Source organism: Peromyscus eremicus, chromosome 7 (assembly GCF_949786415.1).
Source record: "Peromyscus eremicus chromosome 7, PerEre_H2_v1, whole genome shotgun sequence".
In the NCBI taxonomy this organism is placed as follows: domain Eukaryota; kingdom Metazoa; phylum Chordata; class Mammalia; order Rodentia; family Cricetidae; genus Peromyscus; species Peromyscus eremicus.
In genome coordinates this window covers 35,707,070-35,721,161 of record NC_081422.1, presented here as the reverse complement: position 1 = coordinate 35,721,161, position 14,092 = coordinate 35,707,070, and the positions used below count along the sequence as shown (strand labels likewise).

Genomic DNA, 14,092 nt, shown 5'->3' with positions numbered 1-14,092 from the left:
AGCAAGTCCCTGGAATGAGGAGTTTAGCTCCCAAATGGGTGTCTTCTTGTGAGAGCACCAGATTCTGAGCCAAACTTTGGTCTAGTGACCAGTGTTCTCCAGAGTCCTACATAAATCACAGTTAAAACATGGATCAGGCAGAGTGAGTAGGAGTCTTGAGGAAGAGATGGGGAGTGAGGAGATGCCCTGTGTTGCATAAAGAACATGGATGCAAGCAGGAAAGAATTCCCATGTGCCTTCTACCTATCACTGAGAAGCTAAAATGTCTGCATCTCTGGCCTCAGTCCTTTGTGCCTCCTGACTGTTGTAAGCAGATAAGGCTGCATGCCAATCAAACTTTCTCTTCCTTCACTTATGTGATCCCTCCATCCCCATTTCCCCACTCAAAGATCTCTTGAAATCCATGCCTTACTCTATGATGTCATCAAATTTCCAATTTCCTGTTTTCTAATCATTTCCAACATTATTAAAATACACTGCAAATTTAGCACAACCCCTCTCTCTCTCTCTCTCTCTCTCTCTCTCTCTCTCTCTCTCTCTCTCTCACACACACACACACACACACACACACACACACACACACACACACACTCATACATACCACAAAGTTAGAAGAAAACCCCATACCACTATGACTATGTTGATTATTAAAGCAGAAAGCGTTCTGGATATGTTACTCTTGAGTTCCTTGCTCACACATTTCTCAACCCAACTTCTCTCCTGGAATCACCTGGGTAGCCCATAATCAAGCAACACAAAGGCCACTGTAGGGTCAACATGACATTTGGCCAGACCTACAATCAGCATATCTCTTGTATCCCATCATTATTCTAATATCCCTGTGTAAGTTCTCCATCATCTTTGAGCTTCTTTGCTCTCCAGTGCTTCTACACCATAAGTAAAACTCTGATGACAGGATAAATGAATGCACTGGCCGAAACAACTTACAAGAGGAAGGCATTTTTAGTTCATCTTACAATTCCAGGTTTCAGTCTACCATTGTAGGGGAAATCATGGTAGAAACTCAAGGAACTAGTTACATTCATCCACAGTCAAGAGTGGAGAGTAAAGAATGTACCCAAGGTGCCTAGATTTCTTCCTTTCTATACAGTTCAGTGCCCCTTGCCCATAGAATGGTGCTTCCCACAGAGCTTGCCTGCGTGCCAAGCTGATTTAGATAACTCTTTAGTTGACATCTGTCTCCTCCTAGGTGGGTCTAGCTTGTGGCAAGCTGATAGTTAAAGTCAACAGCACATGTTGTCTGTTCTTACCATCTCCATCCCTCATCTGATGCTCTTCTGAACCCATTCCAGTCTCCTCAGCACCACAGCTTCTGTCAAGGTTGTCATCAGGGGACCTCTGCTTTGGCCCAGGACAAGTCTCAACCCTTGATTTGCTTGGTATACTGGCGACATTTGACAAACTTGCTCATTTCTTACTTTCTTGCCTCAGTGGCACCTCTCTCCCACTCTCCATCTGTCTGCCCTTTGTCCCCCTTTGCTGACTTCAACCTGCCATCCTGACTTCTCCCACTGAAGTGTTCTGAGGCTCCATTTCAAGACCTTGCCTTATTTTCCTCCTCTGTATGATCTAACTCTCTTGACTTTACATTCTAACTGTGTGGCAATCGCCAAATTTCTCTCTCCTGCTCTAGTATTGCCCCCTGAGATCTTGATTTACATGCCCAACTGCCACTCTGTCTATACTTGGGCAGCTAACACACACCCAAAACTTAACTTTGCATGAATGTGGAGCTTCTTACCCCAGTCTTCTTCACCTTAAAAAGTACCAACTGCAGTCTTCCTGGGGCTGAGATCCAAATGCTTGGCATTAGCCTTGACTCCAATCTTTCCCTCGAATCACACTGTAACGTATGTAATGTATGTATCAGTAAATACATCCAAGATCTGAGCCTTTGAGGCCACGTTCCACCACAGCTCAAAACACTTTTGCATTTCTTCATTGTTAGTATTTCAATGATCAGCCAACAATCTTCCTGCCTTCGTCAGTCCCCATCAACCTTCTCTTTTTCACGTGGAAGCCATGTGGACTTCAAATATAGTCACTTCATGATATTCTACTCACATTTTCAAACAGCTTCCACATCGTCAAGAAGAAAGCCAAATCTGCTGCCTATAGGCAGTAGTGCCGTGTGCTTTGCTTTTGTCTGCTTTAACTTTAGGTTTACAAAACAAAATACCACCACACAATGTTCCTTGTGCACCGCTTTATAAAGTTGTCCCTTAGTATACACTGGGAAATCGTTCCTGAAACTCTGCAGACACCAGAACTCATGGAGACTCAAGTCCATATATGAACTGGTATAGTATTTGTCTCATGGCAGATTGACTGGGGACCTCACTGATGAGCTCCTTCCATTTGTGTGTAGCTGTTGCACATTCTCCTTCATACCCTGAGTCACTTCTGCATCACATATGATTCCCAATGTACTATGCATGTTATGCACACAGTGTCACACTGCATTATTTAGGAAACTATGACCAACAGAAATCTACATTCTGTCAGTAGTGATGCATTTTTCCACCCCCAACATTCAACCCATACTTGATTGACTTCTCAGGTTCTGCCCCTGGAGGGTCCGCTGTATTTGTAAGATTGGATCTCCTGGAACTAGAGTTACAGACCATTGTCTCTAATCATTTCTCTGCAAGAGCAGCAAGTGCTCTTAAGCACAGAGCCATGTCTCCAGCTGGAGCTTTAGGTCCAAACAGCAGTCTGCATGGTCTCCATGCTAAGCTTTCATCATAGCAGTCTGATGGGGAGCCATCTTATATGTGTGACACTTTACCCTTGTGAACACAGCAAAAAACACCAAACGTCACAGAGATGTGAGAGGCCGGTGCTACAGTCTGAAGGTGGGCATGAAAACCCCAAAGAGACTCAAGGTCAAATCCTTGCTTCTTCTCTTCTCTCCCCCAGTATCTCATGTGACCATACCTGTAGTTTGCTTAGCTAGACAAACAGGGCCTATTTACACTTTGAACTCCAGAAAGGGTTTCTTAGAATCCATAGCCTCAGGTTTGGAGTCTAAGTTTACAAAGCACTTTTCTCTTCTGCTGTGTTTCAAAATGCTAGTCCTCTCATATCCTAGAAGATATAAACGTATGGCACTTTCTGGAGATGCTTTCAGGCCCATAGGATGCTGAATCCAATGTGATAATCGTTTCTGACATCAGGGTGTGTGTGTGTGTGTGTGTGTGTGTGTGTGTGTGTGTGTGTGACACATTTCTGTGTAATACACATTCATGTGCATAGATGTAGCTGCATGGCACATGTGCTGAGGTCAGAGGAAAAACTCAGCTGTCAGTTCTTGCCTTCTTCCTTGACTGAGACATGGTCGCTCTGTTTTTTTTTTCCACTGTGCACACCATCCTAGCTGGCAGACTTACAGGGATTTCTCTGCCTCCACCTCCCATCCTCCCATCAGAGATTTGGGGCTAGAGACAGCCTGCCATGCATTAAGCTGTTGAAGTGTGTTCTTGGGATCTAAACTGAGTTTTCACACTTGGACAGTGAATGCTTTACCCACTGAGCCATTTCTCCAGTCCATCAATATTACTAATAGTGAATGTCAAACTTCAATAATAGATAGATACTTGGAATATAAAATAATCAAACAAACTCAAACTGTGAGCGTGTGTTTTATATTCTGATATAGTTCAACAATGAATAATTTTTGGTGCGTGGGAAAAATATATTTCATGGTATCTTTGAGAACCACACTCATATTATCTAATCATACTTGGTTAATTTTCAAAGAGTGTACCTTTTTGTCAGAAGCCACCAGGTCTTATTATTTTTCTATATTAAGAAGTGAGTTCTATAAAGATAAAAACAATTAACCAATGAAAGCATCCTCTAAAAAACATGAAAATGATAGATCTACCATGCCAGGTAATAATGCAGCACCAAATTGCCAAGTGAATCAAGATAAAAACATAGCTATTAAGAAAATGAATAGTTTCATCTCAATTGTCCAAAGAAAAACCCAGTCATTCGTGAGCTCTGCAATGGGGTCAGCAAATCAACAAATGAACGCTTCTTCGGTCAGTCATTCAGCAAGCCTGTCTGCTGCTCTCAGTTCACTGCTGTCAGTACAGCAAAGGCGCATCCTTCATGAAGCTCCCCGTGGCTCATGCAGGTGTGTGCAAGCAGCCACTCAGCTGGCCTTTGCTCTTAGGCATTTTAGCCCTTGTAGGCCTATACACTGTGAGCCGGTCCTCCATGGAGCCATCAGAGAGGTGAGGTGATAACACGGTGACTGTTGTATTAATACAAAAGAATTTCACTATGTAGAAATACACAGTGATGACTAATGAAGCCAGGTGAACTTATTTTAAATGAATTGCTAAGGTTGCAGGCTACTCAGAGAAAACACTTTGAGATATAGGTAAGCCTCACAGTTTCATAAGTTAAGTAACCCCCGGGGTCATGAGCAGGAAGTCACATAAATATATTTTTCTTAAAATGAAAAGTGTATTAGGTCTAGTTTAGGTTACCAAAATTAATCTTGCAGTTGATTTTTCACAAATCAAGTTTGGAAATTTTTAATTTTTTAGAAAATTATGTTTTTCTGTGTGTGTGAGTATGGGTTTCTATGGTGAGTGTAGTGGGCACAGAAGCCAGAAGAGGGCATTCGATCCCCTAAGGGTGAAGTCACAGGAGCTAGCCCACACGGGTTCTGGGAATCAAACTTGGTTCCTCTGTAACAGCAGTATGTGCTCTAGAGCTGTCTCTCTAGGCCCCAGGAAGTAAATTTCCTTAAGATGACATAAAGCCTAGAGACATAATGGCTGGAGGCTGCCGTGTTTCCGTATTTTCAAACTTTCTTACTTACTCTTTCGGTGGGACCTCATTCTAGAGCATTCTGAGAGTCTGAAGTGTAAAAGGGGCTCATGGGGAAATCACAAAACTTCTCTCTCAAAGGGACACTTCCATCTCACGGAGTTGCATGTCACTGAAGAGAACTGTTTAAGGACAAGTGACACAGCTCCTCTTTCCATTTCTCAGGAAGAAGCCGAAGCCAAAAACGACAAATAGGTTATCCAGAAGCCGTCAAGGCAGGCCTCACCACATTGGATCTGGTGTCTTGATTTCCAAGAGAGCATTTTCCCTCCTGCCAGACTTCTCGCAGCTCCAAGCCCAGGGCTATCTCCCTAAAGCAAACGTTCCTGTCTATTTCAGGCACCAGAGTGGGCCAAACTGGGCCTGAGCCACCCAGAGCCGTTTGTCAGTGCTACTCTCCCACTACACAGTGCCAAGCTGGCATCTGGTCCTTGGTCCTAGCACTTATGCTCTCGTAATTAAAGAGCTGACGTGTCCAAACAGCCATAACTTAAATGCTTCATGGTCAGGGAGTAGAGGCCAAACGTGGAAGAGAGTGTTGACTCATAAGGTTAGAAGGAGCCAGTTTATAAATTTCCAGCCTTGTTTGTCTCTGGTGACAAGTACATAAATACTGAAATGGGTACAGATGGCTTCTTATAAAACTGAGCTCCAAATAGTCTTCAACCTTAGGCAAGGTGAACAAAACCCACTCTATTCCACTCTGGCTAGATGGTACTGTTTGCAAGCCAATGAGTTGGAGTCAGTTTCAGACTTGAGTCTGGGCTTGCTTACTCAGTGGGATGTGCCAGGGCCAGTGTGGTGAGAAAAACCCTTTGTGGTTCTTCCTGGGACACCATAGCAACCTCATTGGTGTGACAGAGTATAGATGGCCCTCTGAACTCTCTTCTCGGAATGGCCAGCCATCCCAAGGGACCACACTCAGACCTGATTCGCAAGCAAAGGCTGCAAGATTTCCTACACCCACAGCTAAGACCCACTGCTTTTTCCACTGCACCGTATGCTTGTGGTCATTTTCTTGGACTAACAAATTTTACTTCTTTCTGCAAGATGATGTAGAGTCTTGCTATTTAAAGTATGACCAAGTGTATTCGCAATCACTGGGGATTTCTTTGATATACACAGTCCCTCGCTTCATACAATCAGACTCAGTTAATAAGATCATGCATTCTGACCAGATCCTCAGATGATTCTGAATGTACCTTAGACTTGAAAAAGCACTGATCTAAACATTCAAATTGTTGAGCTGTGGCTTTATCTGTAGCTCCATCTACATGTACCACCCCAGTCTGAGATATGTAAATAGAGAAAGAAAAGAGTCTAATGCAATCCAGAGCTCCCTTTAAGTGAATTCTATTTTTACCCTTGCAGGTTTATTCCTTCTATTGTTCCCTCTAGTATCTTTTGTAGCAGAATTTGGTTTTGATCATTAGTGGAGACCTCAAGGCAGAGGGTAGACATTTCAGACTGTGAGAACTGCTAGTTGCTATGTTGGGCATTAAGGAATCCCTCCTTCACTTGGACATGTGGTCGGTCACCAAGTCCTTCTGGGCTTACTTCCTGAATTTTCTAATACTAGTTCATATTCTTGTCATCTACAGCATGAACATTGAAAAGTTCTTTCATCTTTACTAATGGACATTCTGTGTGGCATTTTGCTCTTGTCCAATGCACTGTTCAAACTGTCTTCAGGAAGAACATTCTGAAAAGTAAATCAGATCTTAATGCCAGATTTCTTAAGTCGTTAACATCCTACAAAGTCAGTCCTTTAGGTATGCCCTGCCAGCTTTTTAATAATGGTATATTTTCCTACCGGCGTAATCCAAATTCCTCCACTTTACTTTCACTCCAGACCCTTAACACATGTTCCATGCCACCTTTTTAGCCCAGGCCTCCTCGATACTGAGCAATCATTTTTAACCTCTCTTCTCTCAGACAATTTTGTTTTGTTTTGTTTGTTTGTTGTTTTTGTTTTTGTTTTTGTTTTTGTTTGAGACAGGGGTTTTTTGTGTAGTTTTTGTGCCTGTGCTGGATCTCACTGTGGACCAGAATGGCTTCAAACTGCCTGCCTCTGCCTCCCGAGTGCTGGAATTAAAGATGTGCCACCACCGCCTGGCCCTCAGACCATTTTTTTCTTCTATGGCCATATGACTCTTTCCCTTTTGAGCCTATCCTTTGTCATCATTCTCCACCACTGAGGCAGAGGAAGCCTCCTTAGTGCCTAGCAGCACTTCACCTTTGTCCTACCTGTGGTGCTTTTCACACACATAAACTTAGTGTTTTGAACATAGCTCTCTCCTTGCTACAGGAATCCTGCTATCTTGTATATTGAGAATCAATAACTACTATTGTTACCATGCAGATAAATATTGATTGGATTATATCATTAGATAAAATAGCTACCACATTACCCCTGGAAACTGAAAAATATAAACAGAGCCTCAGATGTAGTGAACAGTTTCAAAGGATTAATCTTTGAGCTTTGAGCCAGGTGTAATGGGTTTGTACATACCTGTCATCTAAGCACTTGGGAGTCTAAGGCAGATGGACTGTCATGAGTTTGCGGCCACTCTAAACATAAATAGTAAGTTTCAAGCTAGCCTGAGCACCAATGTGAGACCCTGTCTCAAAGCAAAACTCTTTTCATTTCTTGAATGATGGATATTCAGGAGTTATAACAGGTGTGTGTGTGTGTGTGTGTGTGTGTGTGTGTGTGTGTGTGTAGTAAGAGTACATGTACACATGTGTGAATATGTATCTAGGGGGCCAGAGATTGATGTCAGATATGTTCCTCAATCACTCTTCATTTGGAGGAGTGTGGTGGCTGAGTCTGCTACTGAACTGACTGGCTAGACTGGATAGCCAGAAAGCCCTAGGAATCCTCCTGTCTCTGCGTTCCCAGTGCTAGGATCTTGGATGCACACCAACACTTCCAGCTTCTGTATATGTCTATGATAGGGATCTGAACTTGGATCTTCCTAACTTGAACAGCCTCAGAACAATTCTTATTATAGAAGCTTCCTGTACCAGCTATTCTTCTATTTTAAAGGGAGATGTTCTCCCACCATTTATCAAACATCTGATCACCTGTAACATAAATCAACATCAATGTTGGAGTCAGTGGTACAATCAAATCCCATTTTCTCGGGACTGAAAAACCATAAATGCCAGCCCCACAAATGCACTCAAATGGTCCTTGAACTTTTGCCCTTGGGGTTTGATAGTGTTATCATAAGAGAATAAAGACATCAGGTCAACTGGAGAGAAAAAGGGTCCAGAAACTGAAACCTGATCTCAAATCCTCCCCATCTCCACATTGAGGTAACCAAATACTCTGTTGCAAATTCACCTGAATAGATAGAAAGAATTCAAGAACTTTCAACCGTTACATAGCAAATACCCCTGAGATAAAACTTTCCACCCCGCAGGGAAATTCCATGGGATGTTCTAAAGGGAAGTGAAACATTCTATCCTGCACAGAAGCACCTTAAGCTCAGGAAGAAAACAACTCAATAGCTCCAGGAAGTTCCTGAAACTGACCAGGTTCTTTAGGTCCCTCCCTGCCCAAGCATATGTAAGCACTAAGATCCCCTGAGAGTCACTCTCAGGACAGCTGTGCTGCTTGGAAGAGGCTCAGATAAACTGAGACACCTGGAAAGGACACTGCACAGACTGTTGAGATGCCTGTGCATTGTTCAGTGTGCTCCAGATTTCCAGCTTTCATGAGCTATCATCCATGTTGGGGTGGACTTTTAGTAATTCAGCTGTCTTTGAGTCATTTCTGCTCTGTAAGTAAACCTTCACCCAAATTCCTGTAAATTACCCCCATAAGCTCATGGGTTCACTAATTGACTTTGGTGATATCTGTATTTTAGTTTCTCATTGGTTTCCTATCTATTATATTCACATTACACAGGAACAGTGTTACACAATAAAGCCCAGCTTTCTCCTTAGAAGTCAAGCCACATTCACATTCTGTGTCCCATCTCCACTCACCATTTGTGAGGTCTCAAACCCACCTTAAACCCAAGTGTACTGGAAATAATAATTGTAGCTTTATTTTTACATAAATCCAACCTTATCATATAGCAGGTGACATTCTGGAAACTTGGTGTGTACTTAAAAGCTTAAACCTGGCAATTACTTTCCTAGGAACTGGATGTGGTTCATAGATGAGGAAAAGGACAGCACAGACAGCTTCTGCAGGTTGTCCTGCTTTCTGTCATCACAGCTACTGACCCTAGTACCCACGCCTTGACTGTATTGGTTGCCTTGTCCTTCAGATGCCACAGCCTTACCTTTTCTCAGCTAGATCTGAACCCCTGTCCCTTGACTAGCGCTGCCTGCTTCTTTAGCTACACACTCACCTGGCCACCTCCCCATCCAGCCCACCCTGTGCAGACTCACCTGCTCATTGCAGCCCTGTTCTGAACAGGAGAGAGAAATAACCATACGATCATTTACTCTGTTCTCATTAGGTCTGGGTATTTAATTAATGCTGATGTGAAGAATTACACTAGAGGATGTATAAAATGACTTGTGGTGACAACTACTCATGAAGTATAAATGTGAAGATCAGGAGTGATTTTAAAAGAATGATTATAGACTTCTCCTAGGTAGCCAGGCTCCTAAATGCTCTGTGAAAGATGATGCAAGATGCCCATTAATAAACTGAAGCAACTACACAGAGCAAGAGCCGTTACTGCTGCATTACCCAGGAGAAGGAATTCCTGGAAACACCAGATTTAGGATTTTCTTTTCTAAAGGCCCTTTCCCGCAAATAGCTTACTCTTTCAAATTCACCAAGTTCAGATATTAACCCTCTAAATTTCAGTCTTGGTTCTGAGATCATTGCAAGGAGATCATCCCCTGGAAAGATGGCTCAGCAACCAAGAGCACTTCCTGCTCCCAGAAGGAGACTGAAATTCCGTTTCCAGAACCCACATCAGACAGCTCACAACTGCCTGGAACTCCAGCTCCAGAGGATTCCACAGCCTCCTCCAGCCTCCTCAGGAAACACACACACACACACACACACACACACACACACGCATGCGCACACACACGCGCACACACACACACACACGTGTGTGCACACACACCAGTGGGGGGGATAAATGTACTAAAAATAATTCTCTTTTGAAAGAAAGAAGAAGCTGTTTAGCATAGAGTGTACTCTCTTGTCAGCTCTGTTATCAGGCAGGACAGAAGAAGACTTGGAGAAATGGAGACAGAAGGCATCCAGCTCTGTTATAGACTGTATCCATGTACACAAAGATTCTGAGATGGGAGTGCGTAGCACTGTCTTCTGGGAAACTCAAGAATTGGAGACTTAGATGTCAGTGCCCCCAAATCTCACCCAGGAATCCACAAATCCAAAACCTTTGAACTTACAAAGCTGAATCTGATTAAGAAACGCTGTTGAATCTGATCTGGAAAATGGAGGTAAAGTGAGAGTTCTAATTAGGGAGCAGAGAGGATGTCTGAAAAAGTCATAAGAAAACATACTAGTAACTATTCACCTTAAAACCCCTGTAATACATGTAAATCGGTGTGTAAACATACATATATCGTTTAAGTGAATTTTTCTCATCTGGGCTGGCAATGCTCTCTCTGACAGACAAAGACCACCTGACAAAAACCCCAACACCAGGCATGAGAAGCCCCCTTTTGAGTTGTTGATCAGGGTTACCCAAGAGATCTTCAAAACATCACAGGCAATTGTTGTTGCTCTTGGTTGTCCTCAGTGGTGAAAGCTAAATCCCTATTGTTGAAGACACCATAAAAGTCAGACATAGGGCCCAGAAGTCCCTGGGCGGGGACTGTCATGAATGCTTCCTCCTGAGGACTAGCTTTCATGGTACCAAGAAGATGCCATGTAAGCTGCTTCCAAAGCTTCCAAAGGAGGGAAGCAATCAACAGTTCTACCCAGCTGTAACGCCTATGAACTACAATGGCCAGCATGGCATGATAACCCTATGAGTGCAGTAGCGGCACGCATGCCTTCGTGGTAACCAATGGCTCTCTAATTGGACTTAAGAGCCACTCAACAAGAGGAAATCATGCCTGGTACCGGAAGCCTAGCCAACTACTCCTAGCTAATGAAATTGGACTTTAGAAGAAAACCTCTAACCACCACTGTATTAAACCAGCATAACTCTAACTACATTATAAATAGTTGTCCTTACATTCACAAATAAGTGTAGTCCTTACCCCTCACCAAGGAAGCTTCTCTTTACAATAAAGACCATTACAGAAAATCACCACCAATCAAAATACAGAGTTGTAGCGCTCAGTCCCAATGGCTACTTCTACAAAACAACTTCTGCTCCTAAGGCTCAGGGAACACTGCAGGAAATGTGGGCAGAAGACTGTAAGAGCCAGAGGAGCCGAGAGCTTTCTGTGAGATTGCATCTCCTAGCAATACCAGGAGGTATATACTTAAAGTCTCTTCAACATGGCTGCCTAAACATGAGCTGAGCAAGGACAAAAACAGCAGGCATACCAAAGCAGACAGAGAAAAGCCCACAAGACCTTAACTAAGCAACTAGCAAATGCTGAAAATGAGTGAAATAGTCCTCCCCAGCAAGAACACACCAGTCAGTTATCTGATACCAAATGGTCATTCCTGAAAACATACATAAAAGTAACATGATGCAGACTAAGGAGGTTGTATTTAGGAATATATATGTTTATACATATGCATATGCATACATATATATGTATATATTATATGCATATAACAATTAATGAAAAAAGAGGCCATGAGTTTGAAAGAGAGCAAGGAGAGTTGTATGGGAAGATTTGAGGGAAGAAAAAGGAAGGGGTAAATGATGTAATCATAATATAATCTCAATAATAAAAAATACTCCTATAGCATTAACTACCTCTGAAGAGTAAGAATTTTATCAACCCATATTTTCTGTTCCAATGCTATTAGGAAAGGCAAATGAGATTCTGAGGATTCAAATGAAAAAAATTAAGATCTGATCCTGGGAGTGTAGATTTATAATCCCAGCTACTTGGTAGGCAGAGGCAGGAGGATCATATGTTCAAGGCCTCCCTGTGCTCCAGAGTGGGTTCAGGGCTAGATTGGGTAACTTGGTGGGATTCTTTCTCAAAATTTCAAGAAAGTGAAAAAAAGGAGTGGATGTGTAGTTTAGTGGTAGCACAGTTATCTGTAGCTCAGTAGTAGCATAGTTGCCTGGACCTGGGTTCAATTTTGCAGTAACACCAAAGAAGGAAGATGAAGAAGAGGGGAGAGGAGGAAGGGGAGGAGGAGGAAGAGAAAGGGAGGAGGAGGAGGAAAAAGAAGAAGAGGAGGAAAAAGAAGAAGAGGAGGAGGAGGAAGAAGAAGAATTAACCTCTAGACTGATTAAAAATCAACCCAGGTAAATTTTCATTGAGCTGCTTTTTTTCTTCCCCTTGCCTGCCAAATTCCACTTCATTGTTGGGAACTGTGTGTGCCTGGCTCTAGAGCATTGTCTCAGGTGGAGCTGTGGTCTCACAGAAGCAAGGCCCGTACAGAGCGGCAGGTGCTCAGGGTCTTTTTTAACCAAGACAGGTCATTAAGAGAAATGAAAAGATGTCTTCTGGAGGCTTAATTAAGGAAGTTAATTCAAAGCCCCATCACAGGCCCATTAACCTTTCTCTGTTCCTAAAATATCATCTACAGTGTGAGAAAGAAGCAAGGATGGAAGAAGGAGCTGTGTAATTAAACCCACTTAACCTTAAATGGTAAAGTGTCAGGGGACATGGGCAATGGTGTGAAGTTTCTAACCTATATTTACAACCCTAGAACCCAAAACCCAGCAGCCTTGCTTGGTTCTGCTCCACTCAGCTGTGCTGAGTTCTGGTGTTGGACAGGGTGGCTAGTTTAATGACTTCACATGTCTAACCTGAACCATGAGGACCTGGCTCTATCTGGAAGGGCATTCATGGGCATCCATACGGGTGCTTGTGGGGAGTGGGGGAAGTTCTGTGGGTGAGGGCATATATGTGCCACACCACACATGCACAGAGAGAGAGAGAGAGAGAGAGAGAGAGAGAGAGAGAGAGAGAGAGAGAAAGAGAGAGAGAGAGAGAGAGAGAGAGAACCTTGGATGTCAGTCCTCCCTCCCACCTTGTTTGGAGCAGTGTCTTGTTGTCCAATGCTGAATATGCCAGGCTAACTGGCCTCTGAACTCTACAGATTCTCCTCTCCCCGGCCCCCCGTGTTGTGATAAGGCTGGGACTGCAGACACACTACCACAACTTGTGTGTGTCCTGGGTCCTCAGACTCTGGTCTTCACAATTCTGCAATGGAGCCGTGTTCCCAGCCAGACCCCTGTGGTTTTACTTGCTAATTCTGGAAGTCCTATCGTCTGTGCAACTGGTGAAAATCCTTGTAAAATACAACATGAACCAGACTTAACTCATCCTTTTATGTATGAGGAGCCAAAACCCAAGGCTTTTCTTTCTTTCCTTCTTTTTCTCCTGAAAGGGAAGCAACGGCTTGTGAGTCTCGCAAGTAGTTGGAGACACAGCGGAGACAAGAACCCAGCCAGCTTTGCACCACACCCTCACTATCCGTGGTATTTCTCTAGTAAATACGCAGCATTTCGGGCCAATGAGATGACTCAGTGGGCACAGGCGTGTGTCATCAAGGCTGGTGACCTGAGTATTTTTCCCCAGGACCCACATGGTAGAAGGAGAAAACCGACTCCTGAAAGTTGTCCTCTGACTCCTAAACATGGCAGAGCGCTACATGTCACACACACACACACACACACACACACACACACACACACACACACACACAATAAATACAGTGATAAATGTCTTTAAATATGAAATACAGTGAAATGTCTTTAAACATAAAAATTTTTTTGTGTGTTTTTTGTGGTTTTGGCTTTCCAAATATCTTCTCAGAAATCTTTTTCCTGAGCACTACTCTATTGAGCCTATATATCAAATGTTGTGCATAAATAAGAAGAAATTCCCATCCTGACCTTTCTCACAGCATCTATAATCTCACCTTAATTGGTTTTTAACGTGCTAAAGAAAAAAAATCTACATCAATTTTTTTTTTTTTGCATACTGGCAAAGGGCCAAACAGCCATCTTTTTTTTTAGACCTGGGTTCAATTTCTGGGACCCACATAGTAAAAGAGAGAACTAGCTCCCATAAATTGTCTTTTGATCTGCACAACACACACACACACACAAAAAAAATATACATATACACA

At 43.0% G+C, this 14,092-nt stretch overlaps 1 long non-coding RNA gene across 1 annotated transcript; it reads left to right on the top strand.

Moving 5' to 3' along the window:
* Window positions 1-8,331: 8,331 nt before the first annotated feature.
* On the top strand, window positions 8,332-9,551 carry LOC131914257 (uncharacterized). The gene is made up of 2 exons (XR_009380098.1): window positions 8,332-8,654; window positions 9,345-9,551. It is a non-coding gene; the product is annotated as an uncharacterized LOC131914257 (long non-coding RNA).
* Window positions 9,552-14,092: the final 4,541 nt, after the last annotated feature.